The sequence below is a fragment of the Elephas maximus genome, chromosome 3 (assembly GCF_024166365.1).
Source record: "Elephas maximus indicus isolate mEleMax1 chromosome 3, mEleMax1 primary haplotype, whole genome shotgun sequence".
Classification (NCBI taxonomy): domain Eukaryota; kingdom Metazoa; phylum Chordata; class Mammalia; order Proboscidea; family Elephantidae; genus Elephas; species Elephas maximus.
Window position 1 is genome coordinate 198,408,312 of NC_064821.1, and position 18,012 is coordinate 198,426,323.

The following is an 18,012-nucleotide window of genomic DNA, read 5'->3' on the forward strand; positions in this document are numbered from 1 at the left end:
ATGCTGGCATCCTGAGCCATCCTCATCCTCATCTACATGGCCAGACAGGTCCCCCTACTGCAGTTGTTCTGCACCTTCTATGCTAGTCTGGCATGCATTTCTGAATCTTGTCCTCAGTGCTCATTGTCACCCCTCCCACCCCAGATCCTCAGGTCTTGTCCACCCCTACAAGTAGCACCTGGCTGCCTCTAAGCCTTGGTGTGATGGTCATCACCTCTGCACCTCTGGGTTATTTCAGACCCTGGAGAAAAGCAGATCAGTAACCTTCATGGTTTTCTTGGTTGCTGAATCCCTACCCAGTCACTACTCAGCCTTTGGGAGGCCAGGGCATAAGAAGACCAGCCACTCCCTTCTCCTGAGTGTTGGGTGGAAAGAGGGACTTCTCTTCATACCTCACACAAAAAGGCATATGGAAGGATGCTTACAGCTTCCAAAACATATAGACACCGTCACACACACACAGACACTGTCACACTTGCTCACAGCCACCCGCAGATGCACACAAACTGCTACACAAACAGGCATGAAGACAAATGCAAACTGGGAAATTCTTCCAGCCAAACACAATGTATATCGGTGTCCCTCACGTTTGAAAGATGACTTGTGCCTGTGAATATGACTGTGAAAAAAACCAAAGGCCTCCAACAGTCTCTCCCATTAAACTCAGCAGGACTCTGGTCTGCTTCTTAGAGAAGGAAAGAATGAGGACTACAGTGTGTACGTGCGCGTACATGCATGCACACTCATCTTGTTCAAAACTGTGCCCTAGGTGAGTGCTCAGTAGATGTTAACTGCCAGAAAGGAAACAGGGTAGAAAGGACCAAGCAGTGGTCTGAGCGTCAGATAATTTCACTTTGAAGTTCAAACTCTGCTATTTACTGCTATTTCATTTCAAGACTCACTAAATTATCTCCCTCTGCGGTCATTGCGGGAGTTTAAGTTAATGAGATAGCAAGTACCTAGGACAGTAACATATTGCCTTGGCACATAGTGGGTGCTCAGTGTATTCTCATTCTAGTCTAAGCAGATCACCCCTGTGGGGCCTCCACGCAGCCTGTTGTCCGTTCTCCAACTCCTCTCATCAGAGCCATGGAAGATGAAAAGTCTGGTGAAGACCCAGATGTAAAGGACTCTACAGTGACAAGCAGGTGAAAATTGTCAGATGACATTTCTAGATTATCTATTGATTTTGATTTACAGACTCTCTTCTTCCTGTCTTGTTAATGATAATTAAGCCTAAATGTGTGAATATGTGACCAAAAACTTGATCCTAGACTTAAGTCTAATATCACTAGTATACCCATAGTAGGACTGCAATGTAATGAGCCTAAATCAAACAAAAACCAAATCCATCGTTGTGCAGTCGATTCCCTATAGGACAGAGTAGAACTGCCCCACAGGGTTTCCAAGGAATGGCTGGTGGGTTCAAACTGCAGAACATTTTGGTTAGCAGCCAAGCTCTTAATCACTGTACCACCAGGGCTCCTGGTTTGTTTGTTTTTAACAAACCAGTATTTGTATTTCCAAAAGAATGTTGGCTTTCAAAGCAATCACATTAGGTGGTTACATGTTTATTCCAACTCTAACCCTTGCTTGCCTCAGGCCACATTCAAGGGATTGAGAATCAGTGCCAAAGCTACTTAGTGCCAGTTTTGTTCCTAGGGCTTCAAATCAACCAGCCTCCGCCCTACTTCCTCCCCAGGAGCAACATTCTTATTTCCTATTTGTCTAGGAAAAAAGCGATTGCTCTCTTAGGCCTCTGAAGTTAGATTTACTTATGCAAGTTTGCAGCTCCTTCTGTTGAAGAATTTGTGGATGAGTTTCTCAGGAGCTGAGCCAGCCTACCTTTTGAGGAAGACCACCCAGGCATGCATTCAAAGCATCCCTCTCTGATCATCAGCCAAGATGCCTGGAAGGGTTTCTTCCAGCCCTAGATCAAGTCCCCAGCTTCACCAGGCACCCCAGTCAGGACTCGGGCTAGCCTCCCACTTCCTCTCTCCTTTTTAATTGACCAGTCTTAGTCTATCCAACTCCCATCCCCCTTCCCTATAGCCTTCAGTTTGGGTTCCTTACAGGTAAAAAAAAACAAACCAAACCCAATGCTGTCGAGTCAATTCCGACTCATAGCGACCCTATAGGACAGAATAGAACTGCCCCAAAGACTTTCCAAGGAGTGCCTGGCGGATTCGAATTGCTGACCCTTTGGTTAGCAGCATAGCACTTAACCACTACGCCACCAGGGTTTCAGTCTCCTACCATACAAAAAAAAAAAAAAAACCATACAGGTATATGTTAAAACAGGTCTTACCTGTTCCAAATTGGAAACCCTGGTGGCGTAGTGGTTAAGTGCTACGCTGCTAACCAAAGGGTCGGGAGTTCGAATCCGCCAGGTGCTCCTTGGAAACTTTTGGGACAGTTCTATTCTGTCCTGTAGGGTCGCTATGAGTCGGAATCGACTCGACGGCACCGAGTTTGGTTTTTGTTTTTGTATGGTAGGAGAAGGATGGAGGCAGGCCCAGAGGTAGATGGAGAGACAGCTGGAGCAGGGAACTGCCTTAGTTCCTTAGTGCTGCTGTAACAGAAATACCACAAGTGAGTGACTTAAACAAACATAAATTTATTTTCTCACAGTTTAGGAGTTCAGAAGTCCAAATGAGAGCACAGGCTCTAGAGGAAGGCTCTCTCTCTGTGCACTCTGGGGGAAAATCCTTGTCTCAGCTTCTGTAGTGTTCTTCTCAGCCAGGGCTTCAAATCGGTTCATTCTGATTTGAACCCGTGCTGAGAATTTGCGTTTCTAAAGAGTTCCCAGGCAATGCTAATGATGCTGGTTAGGGACGAATTCTGAGAACAACTGAACAGCGGGTCTCAAAATTTATCATACATTAGAATCACCTGGGGATCTTGTTAAACTGTAGATTCTGATTCAGTATATCTGGGGGTGTAAATGAAAATTCTCAGCAGGGGTTTGGGCCAAAATGAACCAGTTCGAAGCCCTGATCTCAGTGTTCCTTGATTCCTTGGCAATCTCCATGTGGCACCTATCTTTCTCCCATTTGTGCTTGTTTCTCTGTGCCTAATCTGCTCGTTTTATATCTCAGAAATGATTAGGTTTAAGACACACCCACACTGACATCGCCTCATTAACATAACCAAGAAAAGCCTATTCCAAAATGGGGTTACATCCATAGGTACAGGGCTTAAGATTCCAATCCATATTTTGCAGGGACACAATTCCATCCACGGACAGGAACCATGAGCTTGATCTGTGAGTTCTCCCATCCTGCAAAGCCTCATTTGAATGGCCCAGTCTAGCCCATTAACACAAGTGTTTCTGTCCACTCTCATCTGGGTCAGAGCATTGAAGGCAGAGCACAGCTCCGTCCCTCCCCAGCCCCAGACAAGCAAGGTGAGCAGCAGTCCCTGGTGAGAGACTTTGAAGAGGAAGTCACCTCTCACAGGGAACAAAAGAGCTTCCCTCTCCATGTAAAGATTCTACTCCCTTCACTGCCAACATTGGAGTAGCAGGGCTGGTTTTTATTAAGGGACCTGTCTTTCATGCAAATAGGACTCCTGGTGGCGAGTGTAATACGTCAGAATTTCAGGGGCACAAAACTTTCTTTAGAATATCTCCTGGAAAACCACCTTCAGGCCCAATCCTTTAGGTACGCAAGAAAAACAGCTCGACAGCTTCGTTCTCCATACCCAGCTCTGAAGGGACCTTAACCATTTCCAGATAGCATAGCCATTCCTCAGCAAACAAAAAACAGGCCACCACCGAAGATACTCAGTAGACTGTAGTTCTAAAAGGAGCCCCTGGTGGTGCAGTGGTTAAAGCACTTGGCTCCCACTCCATGGCAGAAAGACGTGACAGTCTGCTTCATAAAGATTACAGCCTCAGAAACCTTGTGAAGCAGTTCTACTCTGTCCTGTAGCGTCGCTGTGAGTCAGAATTGACTCGACAGCAATGCATTTTAGTACTTCTGAAAGTGTTTTTCAAAACGCTTTGACCGATGATGGTGTCACTGGAAAATGGATTGGTCATGTAAGGAGTCTACTTCAAACATGACAGCACTCACCTAGACATACAAGCTCTGGTTTGTTTGTTTAAAAGTGTTCATTTCACTACCTTGTTGTCTCACCTATAAAACAGGGTTCCGTTGAATTCAGGGAGCTCTTCATTGAATGAAGACACAGAACACACAGCCCTTACATGTGAGTTAGGGAGTATTTAATAACCAGGGGCCTGTCTGAGTCTCCATAAATGCCCACAGGTTTTACAGGAGGAGTCATTTCCACAGATCCTACCTGTGATCCTGGTGCATCCTTGCTGTTAGAGCTAATGACTATTTCTTGGGCCTCAGACATGAGCCAGCTGTTCTAAAATCCACTCATGACTCAATTCCCATCCCAGGAGCAAATTTTTCAAGTTCTGAAAGCACCTGGTATCACAAAGGCAGTGTGCTATCGGAGAAAAAGCATGCAAACTTGGATTAAACTATATGACATTGGAGAAGTCACCTTTCTGAGCCTCAGATACCCCATCTATAAAATGGAGATAATAGTATCAACCTTTACAAGACTGTTGTGAAGAATATCGTTGTTGTTTTGTGCCACTGAGTCGATTCCAACTCATAGCAACCCTACAGGACAGAGGAGAACTGCCCCATAGAGCTTCCTAGGCTGCAATCTTTACAGGAGCAGATTGTCAGGTCTTTTCTTCCATGGAGTCGTTGGTTGGTTCAAACCTCTAACTTTTCAGTTAGTGGCAAAGTGCCTAAGCATTGTGCCACCTCCAAAGAATTAGGGAGGGAGGTTCTTCCGAGATCCAACTATATGCCAGTCACTAGGTTAGGTGCTGAGACATGAAGTAGATATTACATTTCAATTTCCTGACCCAGTCTGTGGCACATGGTGTATGGTCAAAGATTATTAGCTTTTCCTCCTTCTGTAAAGCAGTCTGCCTGGTGGCCTGGACCCTTTCCATTCCAAGGTGTAACCTATCTTTTCTGAAACTGCTTCCTCCCTGCTTATGATTTCCTACGAAGCCGTCTCACCGTCTAGTGTATTTTTCAAAGGAAACATCTCATAAAAATTAACCATTGTCCAAATCTGTGAATTAACCCTCATAAATGAAGCAGGGCCCAGACCTCCAGCAGCCTCCATTGGCATTCTTTCTCACAGCCTTTCTGTCCCCACTGTCAAGCCTGCTCTCTGAGGGATGCTCAGTGACTTGTGCCTTTGTATCTCCTAGGGCCTTGTCTTAGTCGTCTAGTGCTGCTGTAACAGAAATACCACAAGTAGATGGCTTTAACAAAGAGAAGTTTATTCTCTCACACTCTAGTAGGCTATAAGTTCAAATACAGGGCACCAGTTCCAGGGGAAGGCTTTGTCTCCCTGTCAGCTCTGGAGGAAGGTCCTCGTCACCAGTCTTCCCTTGGTCTAGGAGCATCTCAGCCCAGGAACCTCAGGTCCAAAGGATGCACTCTGCTCCCAGCACAGCTTTCTCGGTGGTATGAAGTCCCCAATCTCTGCTTACTTCCTTTTCCTTTTTTCTCTTCAGAGATAAAGGGTTGTGCAGGCCACACACCAGGGAAACTCCCTTTGCATTGGACTGGGGATGCAACCTGGCAAGGGTGTTACAATCCCACCCTAATCCTCTTTAACATAAAATTACAATCACACTGAAAGGGCTGACTCAAGAGGGGGAGAGCAAGTGGGAGTAGGGAGTGAGATGTATGTAAACTTATATGTGACAGACTGATTGGATTTGTAAACGTTCACTTGAAGCTTAATAAAAGTTATAAAAAAAAAAAATTACAATCACAGAATGGAGGACAACCACAGAATACTGGGAATCATGGCCTTACCAAGTCAATATACACGTTTTTGGGGGGACATAATCCAATCCATGACAGGCCCCTTCCACCTCAGAATCCACCCCCGGCTCCAGCTGGAAAGCAGTGCCCACTGTGCACCAATGGTAAGGACTTTCCCACAGGACCATGGTCTGTCCATGAAGATAGTCAGAGGCCTTGAAAGAGGAGGAAGAGGAAGGAAGACTTCCTGAGTCTTGAGTCTTAGGAGTCAGAGACATCTGGAGAAGGGAAATTAATGGCTTGTGGGAAGGGTTTGAAGAACAATTGCTGTGGAGTTGGAGGTGGGAGAAGGAAGCAGGAAGAAAGCCAAGAGATAGGGCAGGCAGGTTTTAGGCCAAACTATGGCCCATGAGCCAAACCTGGCCCCCTGCCTTATTTTGTAAATAAGGTTTTATTGGAACATAGCCACACTCATTTGTGTACATATTGACTATGGCTGCTTTTGTGCTACAACTACAGAGTTGAGTAGTTGCATCAGAGACTATATGGCCCATAAGCCTAAAATATTTACTATGTGGTCCTTTACAAAAAAAGTTTGTCAACCTCTGGTTTAAACAGTGTAGGGGTCGGGAAGCTGCTAGAATCTGCTAAGGGGGCCAGGTACCTCCAGACAAAGTGGACATCCCTATATTGATGACTAACTCCCACCTCCAGTTATACCATGACAGGGGAGCCCCTGATTGATTGGCTTCCTTCCTTAAGTGTCTTCAGAAGGTCAGAAATCTTGAGGTGGGAGAGTCAGGTGGGTCCTATTTCAGCCCCATTCCTTCTAGTGCATCACCAGAGTGAGAAAGATAAAGGTGCTATCTACTCTGTAGTGCATACAATCCCAAAAAGGAGTAAAGATGAGTGATCTCCAGCCAAAGTGACATCTTTGCTAATGTCAAGGGGAATTTCTGGGCCTACCACCACCATCATTACCACAACCACAGCCACCACTACCATCAATACCACTATGACAACCACCACCACTGCCACCACCGCGGCCATCGTTACCGTTACCACTATCTCTTCCTTCACTATCATTGTCACCACCATGATCTCTTCCTTCACTACCATCATCACCACCATCACAATGACTACATAATCGCCATCCTCAGCATCATCTCCACAACCACCATTACTATTGTTGTGGTACCCTCAAGTTGGTTCTGACTCATTGCAACCCTGTGTACAGCAAAACAAAACACTGCCCGATCCTTTGCCATCTTCACAATCCTTGTTATGCTGGAACCTGTTGCTGCAGCCACTGTGTCACTCCATCTTGTTAAAGGTCTTCCTGTTTTTTTTCTGACCTTCTCCTTTACCAAGCGCAATGTCCTTCTCCGGGGAATGGTCCCTCCTGATAACATACCAAAAATATGTGAGACAAAGTCTTGCCATCCTTGCTTCTACGGAGGATTCTGGCTGTACTTCTTCCAAGACAGATTTGCTCGTTTTTCTGACAGACCTGGACTGTCAGAAAATATTCTATGTCGACACCATAATTCAAAGGCGTCATTTCTTCTTCAGTCTTCCTTGTTCATTGCCCAGATTTTGCATGTATATGAGGTGACTGAAAATACCATGGCTCGGGTCAGGCACACCTTAGTCCTCAAAGTCACATCTTTCCCTTTTAACACCTTAAAGAGGTCTTTTGCAGCAGATTTGCCCAACATACTGTGTCACTTGATTTCTTGACTGCTGCTTCCACAGGCATTGATTGTGGATCCAAGTAAAATGAAACCCTTTGACAACTTCAATCTTTTCTCTGTTTATCGTGATGTTGCTTATTGGTCCAGTTGTAAGGATTTTTATTTTCTTTATGTTAAGGTGTAATCCATGTTGAAGGCTATAGTCTTCAATCTTCATCAGTAATTGCTTCGCATCCTCTTCGCTTTCAGCAAGTTCTGTCATCTGCATAACGCAGGATATCCAATCCTGATATCCTATTCTTCTTCATATAGTCCAGCTTCTCAGATTATTTGCTCAGTATACAGATTGAGTAAGTATGGTGAAATGACACAACCCTGATGCACACCTTTCCTGACTTTAAACCATGCAGTAGCCCCTTGTTCTGTTCAAACGACTGCCTCTTGATCTATGTATAGATTCCTCATGAGCACAATTAACCAAAAAAAAAAAAAAAAACCATACCCATTGCCATTGAGTTGATTCCAACTCATAACAACCCTATAGGACAGAATAGAACTGCCCCATAGCATTTCCAAGGAGTGGCTGGTGTATTCAAACTGCCAACCTTTTGGTTAGCAGCCGAGCTCTTAACCACTGTGCCACCAGGGCTCCATGCCTGGCATATAGTAGATGTCTAATATAGCAGTGGAAGCTCTGACAGCGCGGTGGTTAAGAATTCAGCTGCAAAAGTCAGCAGTTTGAATTCACCAGGGGTTCCTTGAAAACTACGGGGCAGTTCTATTCTGTCCTATAGGGTCGCTATGAGTCAGAATCAACTCGAAGACAACATAGCAGTAGTTATTTTTAAGTATCTTTTACCCCTTCATCTCCCTTGATTCCCACTATAATCCTTGTTGTTGTTGTTGGGTGCCATCGAGTCAGTTCCAACTCATAGCGACCCTGTGTACAACAGAACAAAACACTACCCGGCCTGTGCCATCCTCACAATGATTGTTATGCTTAAGCCCATTGTTGCAGCCACTGCGTCAAATCATCTTTTTGAGGGTCTTCCTTTTTCACTGATCCTCTACTTTACCAAGCATGATGGGCCTCTCCAGGGACTGATCACTCCTGACAACATGTCCAATGTACGTGAGACATAGTCTCACCATCCTTGCTTCTAAGAAGCATTCTGGTTGTACTTCATCCAAGACAGATTTGTTCTTTCTTTTGGCAGTCCATAGTATATTCAATATTCTTCACCAACACCACAATTCAAAGGCGTCAATTCTTCTTGAGTCTTCCTTATTCCTCGTCCTGCTTTCACATGTATATGAGGTGATTGAAAACACCATGGCTTGGGTCAGGCACACCTTAGTCTTCAAGGTGGTTTTTGCTTTTCAACACTTTAAAGAGGTCTTTTGCAGCAGATCTGCCCAAAGCAATGCTTCTTTTGATTTCTTGACTGCTGCTTCCATGGGCATTGATTGTGGATCCAAGTAAAATGAAATCCTTGACAACTTCAATATTTTCCCCATTTATCATGATCTTGTTTATTGGTCCAGTAATGAGGATTTGTGTTTTCTTTATGTTCAGGTGTAATCCATACTGAAGGCTGTGGTCTTTGATCTTCATTAGTAAGTGCTTCAAGCTCTCTTCACCCTCATCAAGCAAGGTTGTGTGTGTTATCTGTGTAACGTGGGTTGTTAATGAGTCTTCCTCCAATCCTGATTCCTTGTTCTTCATGTAGTCCGGCTTCTCGGATTATTTCCTCAGCATACAGATTGAATAGATATGGTGAAAGGATACAACCCTGACACACACCTTTCCTGACTTTAAACCAGGCAGCATTCCCTTGTTCTGTTCAAACGACTGCCTCTTCATCTATGCACAGTTTCCTCATGAGCACAATGTAATCCTTGGAAGGTAGTTACTTTTACCCCCTTTTTTTTTTGGTTGAGGCAGCTGAGTTTCAGAGGCTAAGTGACTGGTTTAGGTCACACAGCTGGTGTGTGGTTGAACTGGGACCAGAACCCAGGTCTCCTGATTTCCAGGTTCATCTGTTCCCAGATTGAGGGTGAGGGATCCTAGAAAATAAAAGAAGGAACAGCACTGCTTAGCTGCATCCATGCTTTCTAGGGAAGACAGGAAACAAGAAGGAGGTGGGAAGGAATGAGCACAAACACTCTTAGTGCTTCTCTCTCCCCGACAGCCAGGCCTGCTGACTGAACCTCGGGGGAGAGGTGAGATGGGCTCCTGCTGTTTTCTCACCCTCCATTTTATATCCGCTCCCTCCTCCTAATCTGACTCTCCCACATGACATTTCTGTCATCAACGCTGAGGTGGGATACCTGCAGTTGGGTGAGGTTTCAGCCAAGAGGATGAATAGAAGAAGCAGAGCCCACAAGATCCCCTTGGTGACAATGAGGAGTTCTCTACTAGTGTGGCACTGCCTTAACACACACACCCACCCCCGGACTCCAGTGCTCCCAGTGGAGTCCCTGCCCCTCTTGGGGGTCCTCCAGTCCTTTGAGCTGATCAGGGGCTTGAGAAGACTCGAGGAACACAGAACTCTGGGTTCCCCCTTTGCAGAAGATCAGGCAATGATGTGGAAAGAGGGGTGCCCACACATACTTAGGCTCCAGCAGAGAGACTGGACACAGAAGCCACAGGTGTTTGCTTTCCACACCAGTGGAAGGGTCAACATCCCTCTCTATATATATGAGTGCCTTTATTATGACCCCTCTGTCCCTTTGAATGTGCTCGGCTTGACCCTGAAAAAAGAGAGCATTGAATCTGAGGATCCTGGAGGTTGGACTCCGGGAAGCTCCCATAATGCATTTCCAACTTTCAAGCTGCTGCTGTGGCCCTTGAGTGAGTGCAGGGCTGGAGGTTTCTCAGAGGTTCAGTGAGACCAAGGATCAGCAGGGAAAGGGCCTGGCCCAGGTTGTATCATAGAGTCCTTTTACCAGTCTATGACAAGATACGCAGAAAAATTGGAAGCAAGGATTGAGAAACTTTCATAGCAATCTGACAGAGTAATTTTATGTTTGCTTAGTCATAACAAATTAGAGCCTTTATTTTATATGTCTTTTTGAGTTTCATTTTTCGAGTGATTTGCTTTTATTGTATTCTACAAAAGTAGGAGTCCAGGATGGATCTACAATGGATTGGAAAGAAAAATGGGTCCTTCGCCACAGATGGGTGAGAAGCCCTGTCCTACACACACTCTCTCACCCGCTCGCATACTTACACACACGCTCACACACATTGACACACACCCCACTGGCCTCTCAGGCACTTTACTCTCTTCCCACAACCCCTCCGCACATCCTAGTTCTATTTGAAGAGCTGAAAACACTCTTTTTTATTTAGTTTAGCAAAGAATGGGCTGGGATTTTTCAAAATGAATTATTACTAAGAAAACAGGAGAAAAAGAAAATTCAAAACAAGAGCATGGAGAAAGAAGAGCTTTCAGCAGAGACCTATGCTCTTCTGCCCAGACTCTCGCTGGTGGGCCTGACATCAGCACACCCAGCCCACAAACCTTGCTTCCAGGCTTGGGTCACTGGAGCAGGTACCTGCTTCTGTTCCTGGGGAAGAGGGGTCCCCCCCCTACACACTTAGGCCCAAGGAGTGATGCTAGACACAGAAGCCACAGGTATTTTCTTTCCACACCAGTGGAAGGGTTGGCGTCCCTTCTCTGTATATATGAGTGCCTCTAGTATGACCCCTCTGTATCTTTGACTGTCCTTGGCTTGACCCTGAAAAGAGAGAGCGTTGACTCTTCAGATCCTGGAGGCCATTGGTAGGCAGGGGCAAATGGGTCACTTCCAAAAGAACTTTCACAGTTCTCCAGGGACAGACCCTGTAGACACTGAGGAAGAATTATCTGAGAGTACCTGAGGGTTGCCTACGACCCTCCCTATCTGCAGACATCTTCAGCCACAGCTGGCCTGCCGCAGCTCCGCTCACCCCTGGCCTGCCACAGCTCTGCTCAACCTGGTTTACCACAGCTCCGCTCAGCCCCGGCCTGCCACAGCTCCGCTCAGCCCCTGCCTGCTGCAGCTCTGCTCAGCCTAGACTGCCACAGCTCTGCTCACCCCAGACTACCGCAGCTTCGCTCACCCCTGGCCTGCCACAGTTCTGCTCACCCTGGTTTACCACAGCTCCGCTCAGCCCATGCCTGCCACAGCTCCACTCAGCCCATGCCTGCCACAGCTCCACTCAGCCTCTGCCTGCTGCAGCTCTGCTCAGCCTAGACTGCCACGGCTCCGCTCAGCCTAGACTGCCATGGCTCCACTCACCCCTGGCCTGCCACAGCTCCGCTCACCCTGGTTTACCACAGCTCCGCTCAGCCCCTGCCTGCCGCAGCTCCGCTCAGCCGCGGCCTGCCACAGCTCCGCTCAGCCCCTGCCTGCTGCAGCTCTGCTCAGCCTAGACTGCCACAGCTCAGCTCACCTCCAGCTTACCACAGCTGTTGTCACCCTGGCTTGCCACAGCTCCGCTCAGCCCCTGCCTGCCACAGTTCCGCTTACCCCATGCTGCCCATCAGCAGCCTCCACACTCATTTTCAAGGCCTCTGACTGTGAAGTTATTTTTCTCTGCAAGGCAGAGCTAAATGCAAACATTTATCCAGCAGGGGTGAGTTGGCTGTGCCTCCTCTAAGGGCCCAGTCTTTATGGAATCACATTGCCTACAGTGCAGAAGAAAAAGCAAAGAACTCTGTAGCTGGGCTGTGGCCAGTGAGGCACCCTGGAGCTGCACCTTAAGGGAGAGAAAGAAAACAACAGCTGGGCCATGTGGCTGCCCTCTAGTGGCCCTTTTGGGACTTGCACACTGGCCTACACTGTGGTCTGACCTAATCATTGTACAACTTCATTGTAAAATGTGATTAGAGACCCAGTCCTTGTCTTGTACGTGACTGTACAATTTAGATACAAACAATAAAAATGAAGTATGGCCCTTTCCTGAGTCAGGCAGGCCACATGCATTAGGATTTCTTTCAATTTCTGGTTTGTTGTCTTAGATTTGACTAGAAAATGGGTCTTCCATATTTTCATTTGAAGATTCCTGGGTGGCACAAATGGTTTGAGCATGGTGCAGTGGTTAAGAGCTCAGCTGCTAACCAAAAGGTCGGCAGTTTGAACCCACCAGCCACTCTTCGGAAACCCTATGGGGCAGTTCTACTCTGTCCCATAGAGTCGCTGTGAGTCGGAATTGACTCCACGGCAACGGTTTTGGTCTGGTGGCACAGTGATTAAGAACTCAGCTGCTAACCAAAAAGTCGGCAGTTCAACCCTACTAGCTGCTCCTTGGAAACCCTATGGGGCAGTTCTGCTCTGTCCTATAGGGTCGCTATGAGTCAGGATCAACTCAACAGCAACGGGTTTGGGTTTTTTTGGTTGGTTCGTTTTTGGTTTTCACCCATAGGTTAGTGGTTTGAACCCACACAGCAGCTCCACGGAAGAAAGGCCTGGTGATCTGCTTCCATAGAGTCCAGCCAAGAAAACACCGTGGAGCAGTTCTACTCTGTAACACATGGGGTTGCCATGAGTTGGAACTGACTCCAGAGCAACGGGTTTGGTTTGTTATATTTTCATTAAATGAGCATCCAGCTCTGAGTTAACTCTGCACCGACTGTGACGACAGTAATTACAGACAGGGTGTCTAGGATACAGAAGACCCCAGGCTTTTTCATCCAATACTGGCATACTTCGTGTCCTGCACTCACATTCAAATCACCCTTGGCACCACTGGAAGAAGCTGCAGTTGGCAGAACCTGGAGCAGTTGGCAAGTCTGCTTCTTCAGCCCCTGTTGCTCTCTGTGCCTTTGCTCAAAGACACCCTTCTCTCTCGCTCTCTGAAAGAAGAGCACTTGTTTCTGGAATTCTCTCCCAGGCCAACAGTGATTGTTCCTTTTATCATCAATAGCATGATCACCATCGTCGTCGGCATAAGTTCCCGAGCTCGCGGTGGACACTGTATAAATGTGTGCCTAATGCAGGAGTGGGCGCACCGTTTGATGAACGTTCTACACACACTCTAGACATTGAATGAGTGCAAGAATGAATGAATGAGTTTTCCGGTTCCCCCTTTTCTACCTCAATACGACACAATCTTAACTTTGTTTCTTTTAATGCAGTCTTCCTTTCAGTCCCTGGGAAGGTGTGTCTTTGCCTCAAAAGCAAACCCTACCAAAGCTGCAGGTCCCTCCCACCCAACCTCCTGTGAGCTATCTTATCCCACTCTCCTCTTCCTCCTCCTCTCCATCCTCTCTCCGCAGCTTCTTCCTCTCCAGTTCTGTGCACCACACCCCTAGGTTATCAAAGATTCCTGGCAGAGCCAGGACTAGGATGAGGCAGGAGAGGCGCTCTGGGGTGTGAATTTAAGGGGTGCTTACTCCCAGGGGCATGCAAGTGTGGCACACGTACATCCATTTCACACCTGCAGAAAGCCAGGCATCAGGTGAGCTCTGCTAGACTCACTCATTCAGCTACATGGCAGAGGCAGGGTTCCTTCCAGGATTTTCTGCCTCAAAACCCAGTCTTCCTGCTTCATCAAGTCACTGCTGCCTAAGCTGGCTGACCAGGGAGGGGCATGCATGGGCTCCCCCAGCCCAGAGCAGCCTTTGGGGCTACCCAGTGCCTGGTAGCATTGTATGGGCCGACAGACCATGCAGTAAAGCAGTTCATCCCGCGGGAACCCTATAAGTGGAGGCAGGCACAGACAGGGGCTAAATCGGACACTACCTGCCCCCTCAGCCCTCAGGGATCCCTGCGCCCCCCTTCACCCTCAACTCAAAGTTTCCCTCACCTTGGCTCCCAAGGTGCATGCTTAATGCCCCTCCTTTCTGTCTGGCTGCTCCTCCTCTGCCCCCTTCCCCACCTGGCTCCCCTTCCTTCCAGATTCAAGCACCCCACCTCTTCCCCTTTCTCCACCACTTCCCTTGGATGAAGTATGCCCCATTCTGCCCCAATGCGAGTCCACATAGTGAGGAACAGTGTGAGTGGCCAGGGACAGGGCATGGCACTGCTAGCATTTCACATCAGCCCTGAATCTCTCCACTCAGAGGCTCAGGATTAATAGTCAAGTTCAAGCCCTTCTTTGGCCACAGTTAACACCTGCCTTTCCCCAGCCCCGCAGTGAAGGTGGGCTAATGGTGGTGGGCACAGGCTGTTCTACTTGCCAGACGGAGCTATTACGCCTGCCTTGGCAGATTCCTGGCTTCCCAGAAAGGCCCTGAAGCAGGGAGTGGAGTATCAGCCTGGGCTACCAGCTGCTCTCCTAATTAAGGAATGTGCGGGGAGTGGCGCCTTTGAACTCAGCAGCTAATTTACTCCAGTGCACTCCCCCCTGTGGCTGGGTAATTAATGTGGTGTGAACCAGTGATTAGGAGGGTAGGGAAAACCTGCTGCAGACTTAACCCTTCCCTGCATCTGTGCTTCAAGCACAGCCTCCTTCAGTGGATCTTTCTTTCTTCAGTGTCACAGGGCCGGAAGGTTTTCCCTTTGGACCAGGTGCTGTGGCATCAGCTCCAACTCATGGTGGCCCCACATGTGTCAGAGTAGGACTGGGTTCCATAAGGGTTTCAATGGCTGACTTTCTGGAAGTAGATCATCAGGCCTTTCTTTTGAGGTGTCCTGAGGTGGACTTGAACCTCCATCTTTTCAGTTAGCAGCCAAGAACTTAACCATTTGCACCACCCAGGGATTCCCTGGGGAAGAGGAATAGTATCTTGCAGGTCCTCACCCAACCTCCTTCTATCCCTTTCCTCAGCTCCTCCAAGGACAGTGTTCCCTGCGAAAGAGACCAACTCATTTCCTGCTTGGGTGGATCTATAAAACCAAATCCCTCTGCCATCGAGTTAATTCTGACTGATAGCAACTCTATTGGACAGAGTAGAACTGTCCCATTGAGTTTCCAAGGAGTGCCTGGTAGATTTGAACAGCCGACCTCTTGATTAGCAGCCGTAGCACTTACGCTATTGGCAACCAATTCTGCTGACAGAGATTGGGACTGCCCATCGTCTCCTACAAAGGAATTCAGGATCCGTCCTTACGCCATCCCCCACTACTGCATCCACAGCCCTCCCAGTCCTGGCCCTGACACTTCAGAATCATTCAGCCCAATTCAACAGATGCTTAGAGGACATCACCTCATGGAAAGCCTGTCCTTGGGGATGTACTAGTGACCAGTAGCTGTCAAATCAGTTCTGACTTATGGAGACCCCATGTGTGTCAGAGTAGAACTGTATTCCATAGGGTTTCCAATGGCTGGTTTTTTTGGAAGTAGGTCACCAGGCCTTCTTTTTTTTGAGGTGCTGTGGGTGGACTTGAACCTCCAACCTTTTGGTTAGCAGCCTAGCGTGTTAATCATTTGCACCCCCCAGGGCCTCCTTCGGGACATACAGAATACAGAAATAAAGAGGATCTAATCTCTGCCCGGAAACGCTGGTGGCATAGTGTTTAAGTGCCATGGTTGCTAACCAAAAGATTGGTGGTTTGAATCTACCAGGCCCTCCTTGGAACCCCTGTGGAGCAGTTCTACTCTGTCGTATAGGGTTGCTATGAGTCAGAATCAACTCAACGGCAATGGGTTTGGTTTGGTTTGGTTTGGTTTGGTTTGGTTTGGTTTGGTTTGGTTTGGTTTGGTTTGGTTTGGTTTGGTTTGGTTTGAATCTCTGTCCTCGTGGAGTTCCCAGTCTTGTGGGAGAAAAGAGTTGGAGTGGGGCACTACCTCATGCCTTAAACACACCTTCCCCTGCATTTGCCAGGGTTTCTCCTCTTCCCTATCTCTGGCCATATAGTAGCAATGGATAATCTTTGACTGCTTACTTTGTGCCAGACGCCACTGTAAACCTTTACAAGTGTTCATTCATCTGACCCTCACAACAACCCCAGGAGGCAAACACAGCTACAATGCCCATTTCACAGATGAGGACACTGACACACAGAGGAGTCCTGCTTTGCTCAAGGTTTCACACCAAGATGTAAACCTAAGAAGTCTGGCTCTAGATCTTGAGTTCTTACCTTCTACCCTCATCAGTGGGTATGCTTAAGGCTCCTCAAATACCACTCCCTCCCCTCAGCCCTCCCAAGCCTCCTACCCTCCCATGTGGGTCAGTCATCATGCTCAGGCCCCTAGAACATCCTGCGCAGCATCTGCGCTGCTCTTTCCACCCTAGTTGTAATTATATAATTATTGGGTTACGTGTCCCATCTTCCCCACTGAACTGTGGCTTCCTTGAGGGCAGGGGCTGTGCCTTTCATCTCTGTGTCTCCAGCACCTGGTACGTAAGTAGATGCTCAGTAAATGTCTCATGAGTGAATGATGACATTAACAGTGGGGTCATAAATGACAGGAGGCAGGGCCAAGATGTCAGAGTACTCAGATGCTTCCAGTGATCCCTTTTACAACAAAGACCTGAAGAAACAAGTGAAACAATTATATTTATGACAAGTTAGGAGCCGCGAACATCAAAGGCAAAGTCAGAAAATGGACTGAGTGGCAAGGGGAGGGAGAGGTGATTCAGAAGTAGGGAGGAGTTGCCAGACCTGAATCACCAAGAACCCTCAGGCACCATTCCCGGGAGCAACTGCTGTGGTCTGGTGGTAGCATTCCAGCCACAGTTTCCTCAGGGAGAAACAGCCAGCCACACAGCGTACTCACACCTCTGAAACCAGAGAATAATGGCGCTCTTGGCAAAAGCTAAGTACTTGGGTATATTTTACCACACCCCCCACCCCCAAGCTGACTTCAGTGGCTGTCAATTTCCCTGGGCCTGAGATAGGTCCTGCTGAACACTCTGAGCCATTTTCCCAGCCTTGGAGAAGGAATAAATTCACAGTTGGGGGAAAAGATAAACAGTCAGTTCCACTAACCTGGGGAGCTCAGGACAGAAGCAGCTCCTGTCCAGGCATAAGCATCCATGGACTTTGAATACCTTTCCCTCCTGCATGGACTCGTATGGGCCTATTTCAGGAGAATAGGTCCTTGTTGGCAGACTACAACTGTTTCAGCTGTGCAATGGAGAGGTGGGTGTTTGATGTTTCACAACACTTTGCCTGTTAAACAGGGTCCTCACCTACCCACATCAGGGGCCTAAGGACTTTTGACTCAACCCACATCACCCAGCCATCCAAGGATAACTGGTCCTCCCAGTCTTTATAACCAAAAGCATTGGGTGCCCATGGTCCGTCTGCAGAACCCACCCACCTGTACGCTCTAGGGAACAGGGATGTGCTTTCCTCACAGATACTTGGGGGACAGTTATCAGCCCCCTACCTTGTTCAGAGCATGACCCCCTGCTACAATCAGATACCTATACCTACACCAATCACCCCTGCCCCTCTAAGACTGTAGGGCAGAGCCTGTACCATACACTTGATGACCAACTACCTGGACACCTGAGCTGAATCCATACAAGAAAAGTGAATGGACTCCTAGGCTCATATACCTGATAACAGCTCTAGCCATCTGGCAACAGGACTTTAGAGCTTCAAAGGTAAAAATGATCAAG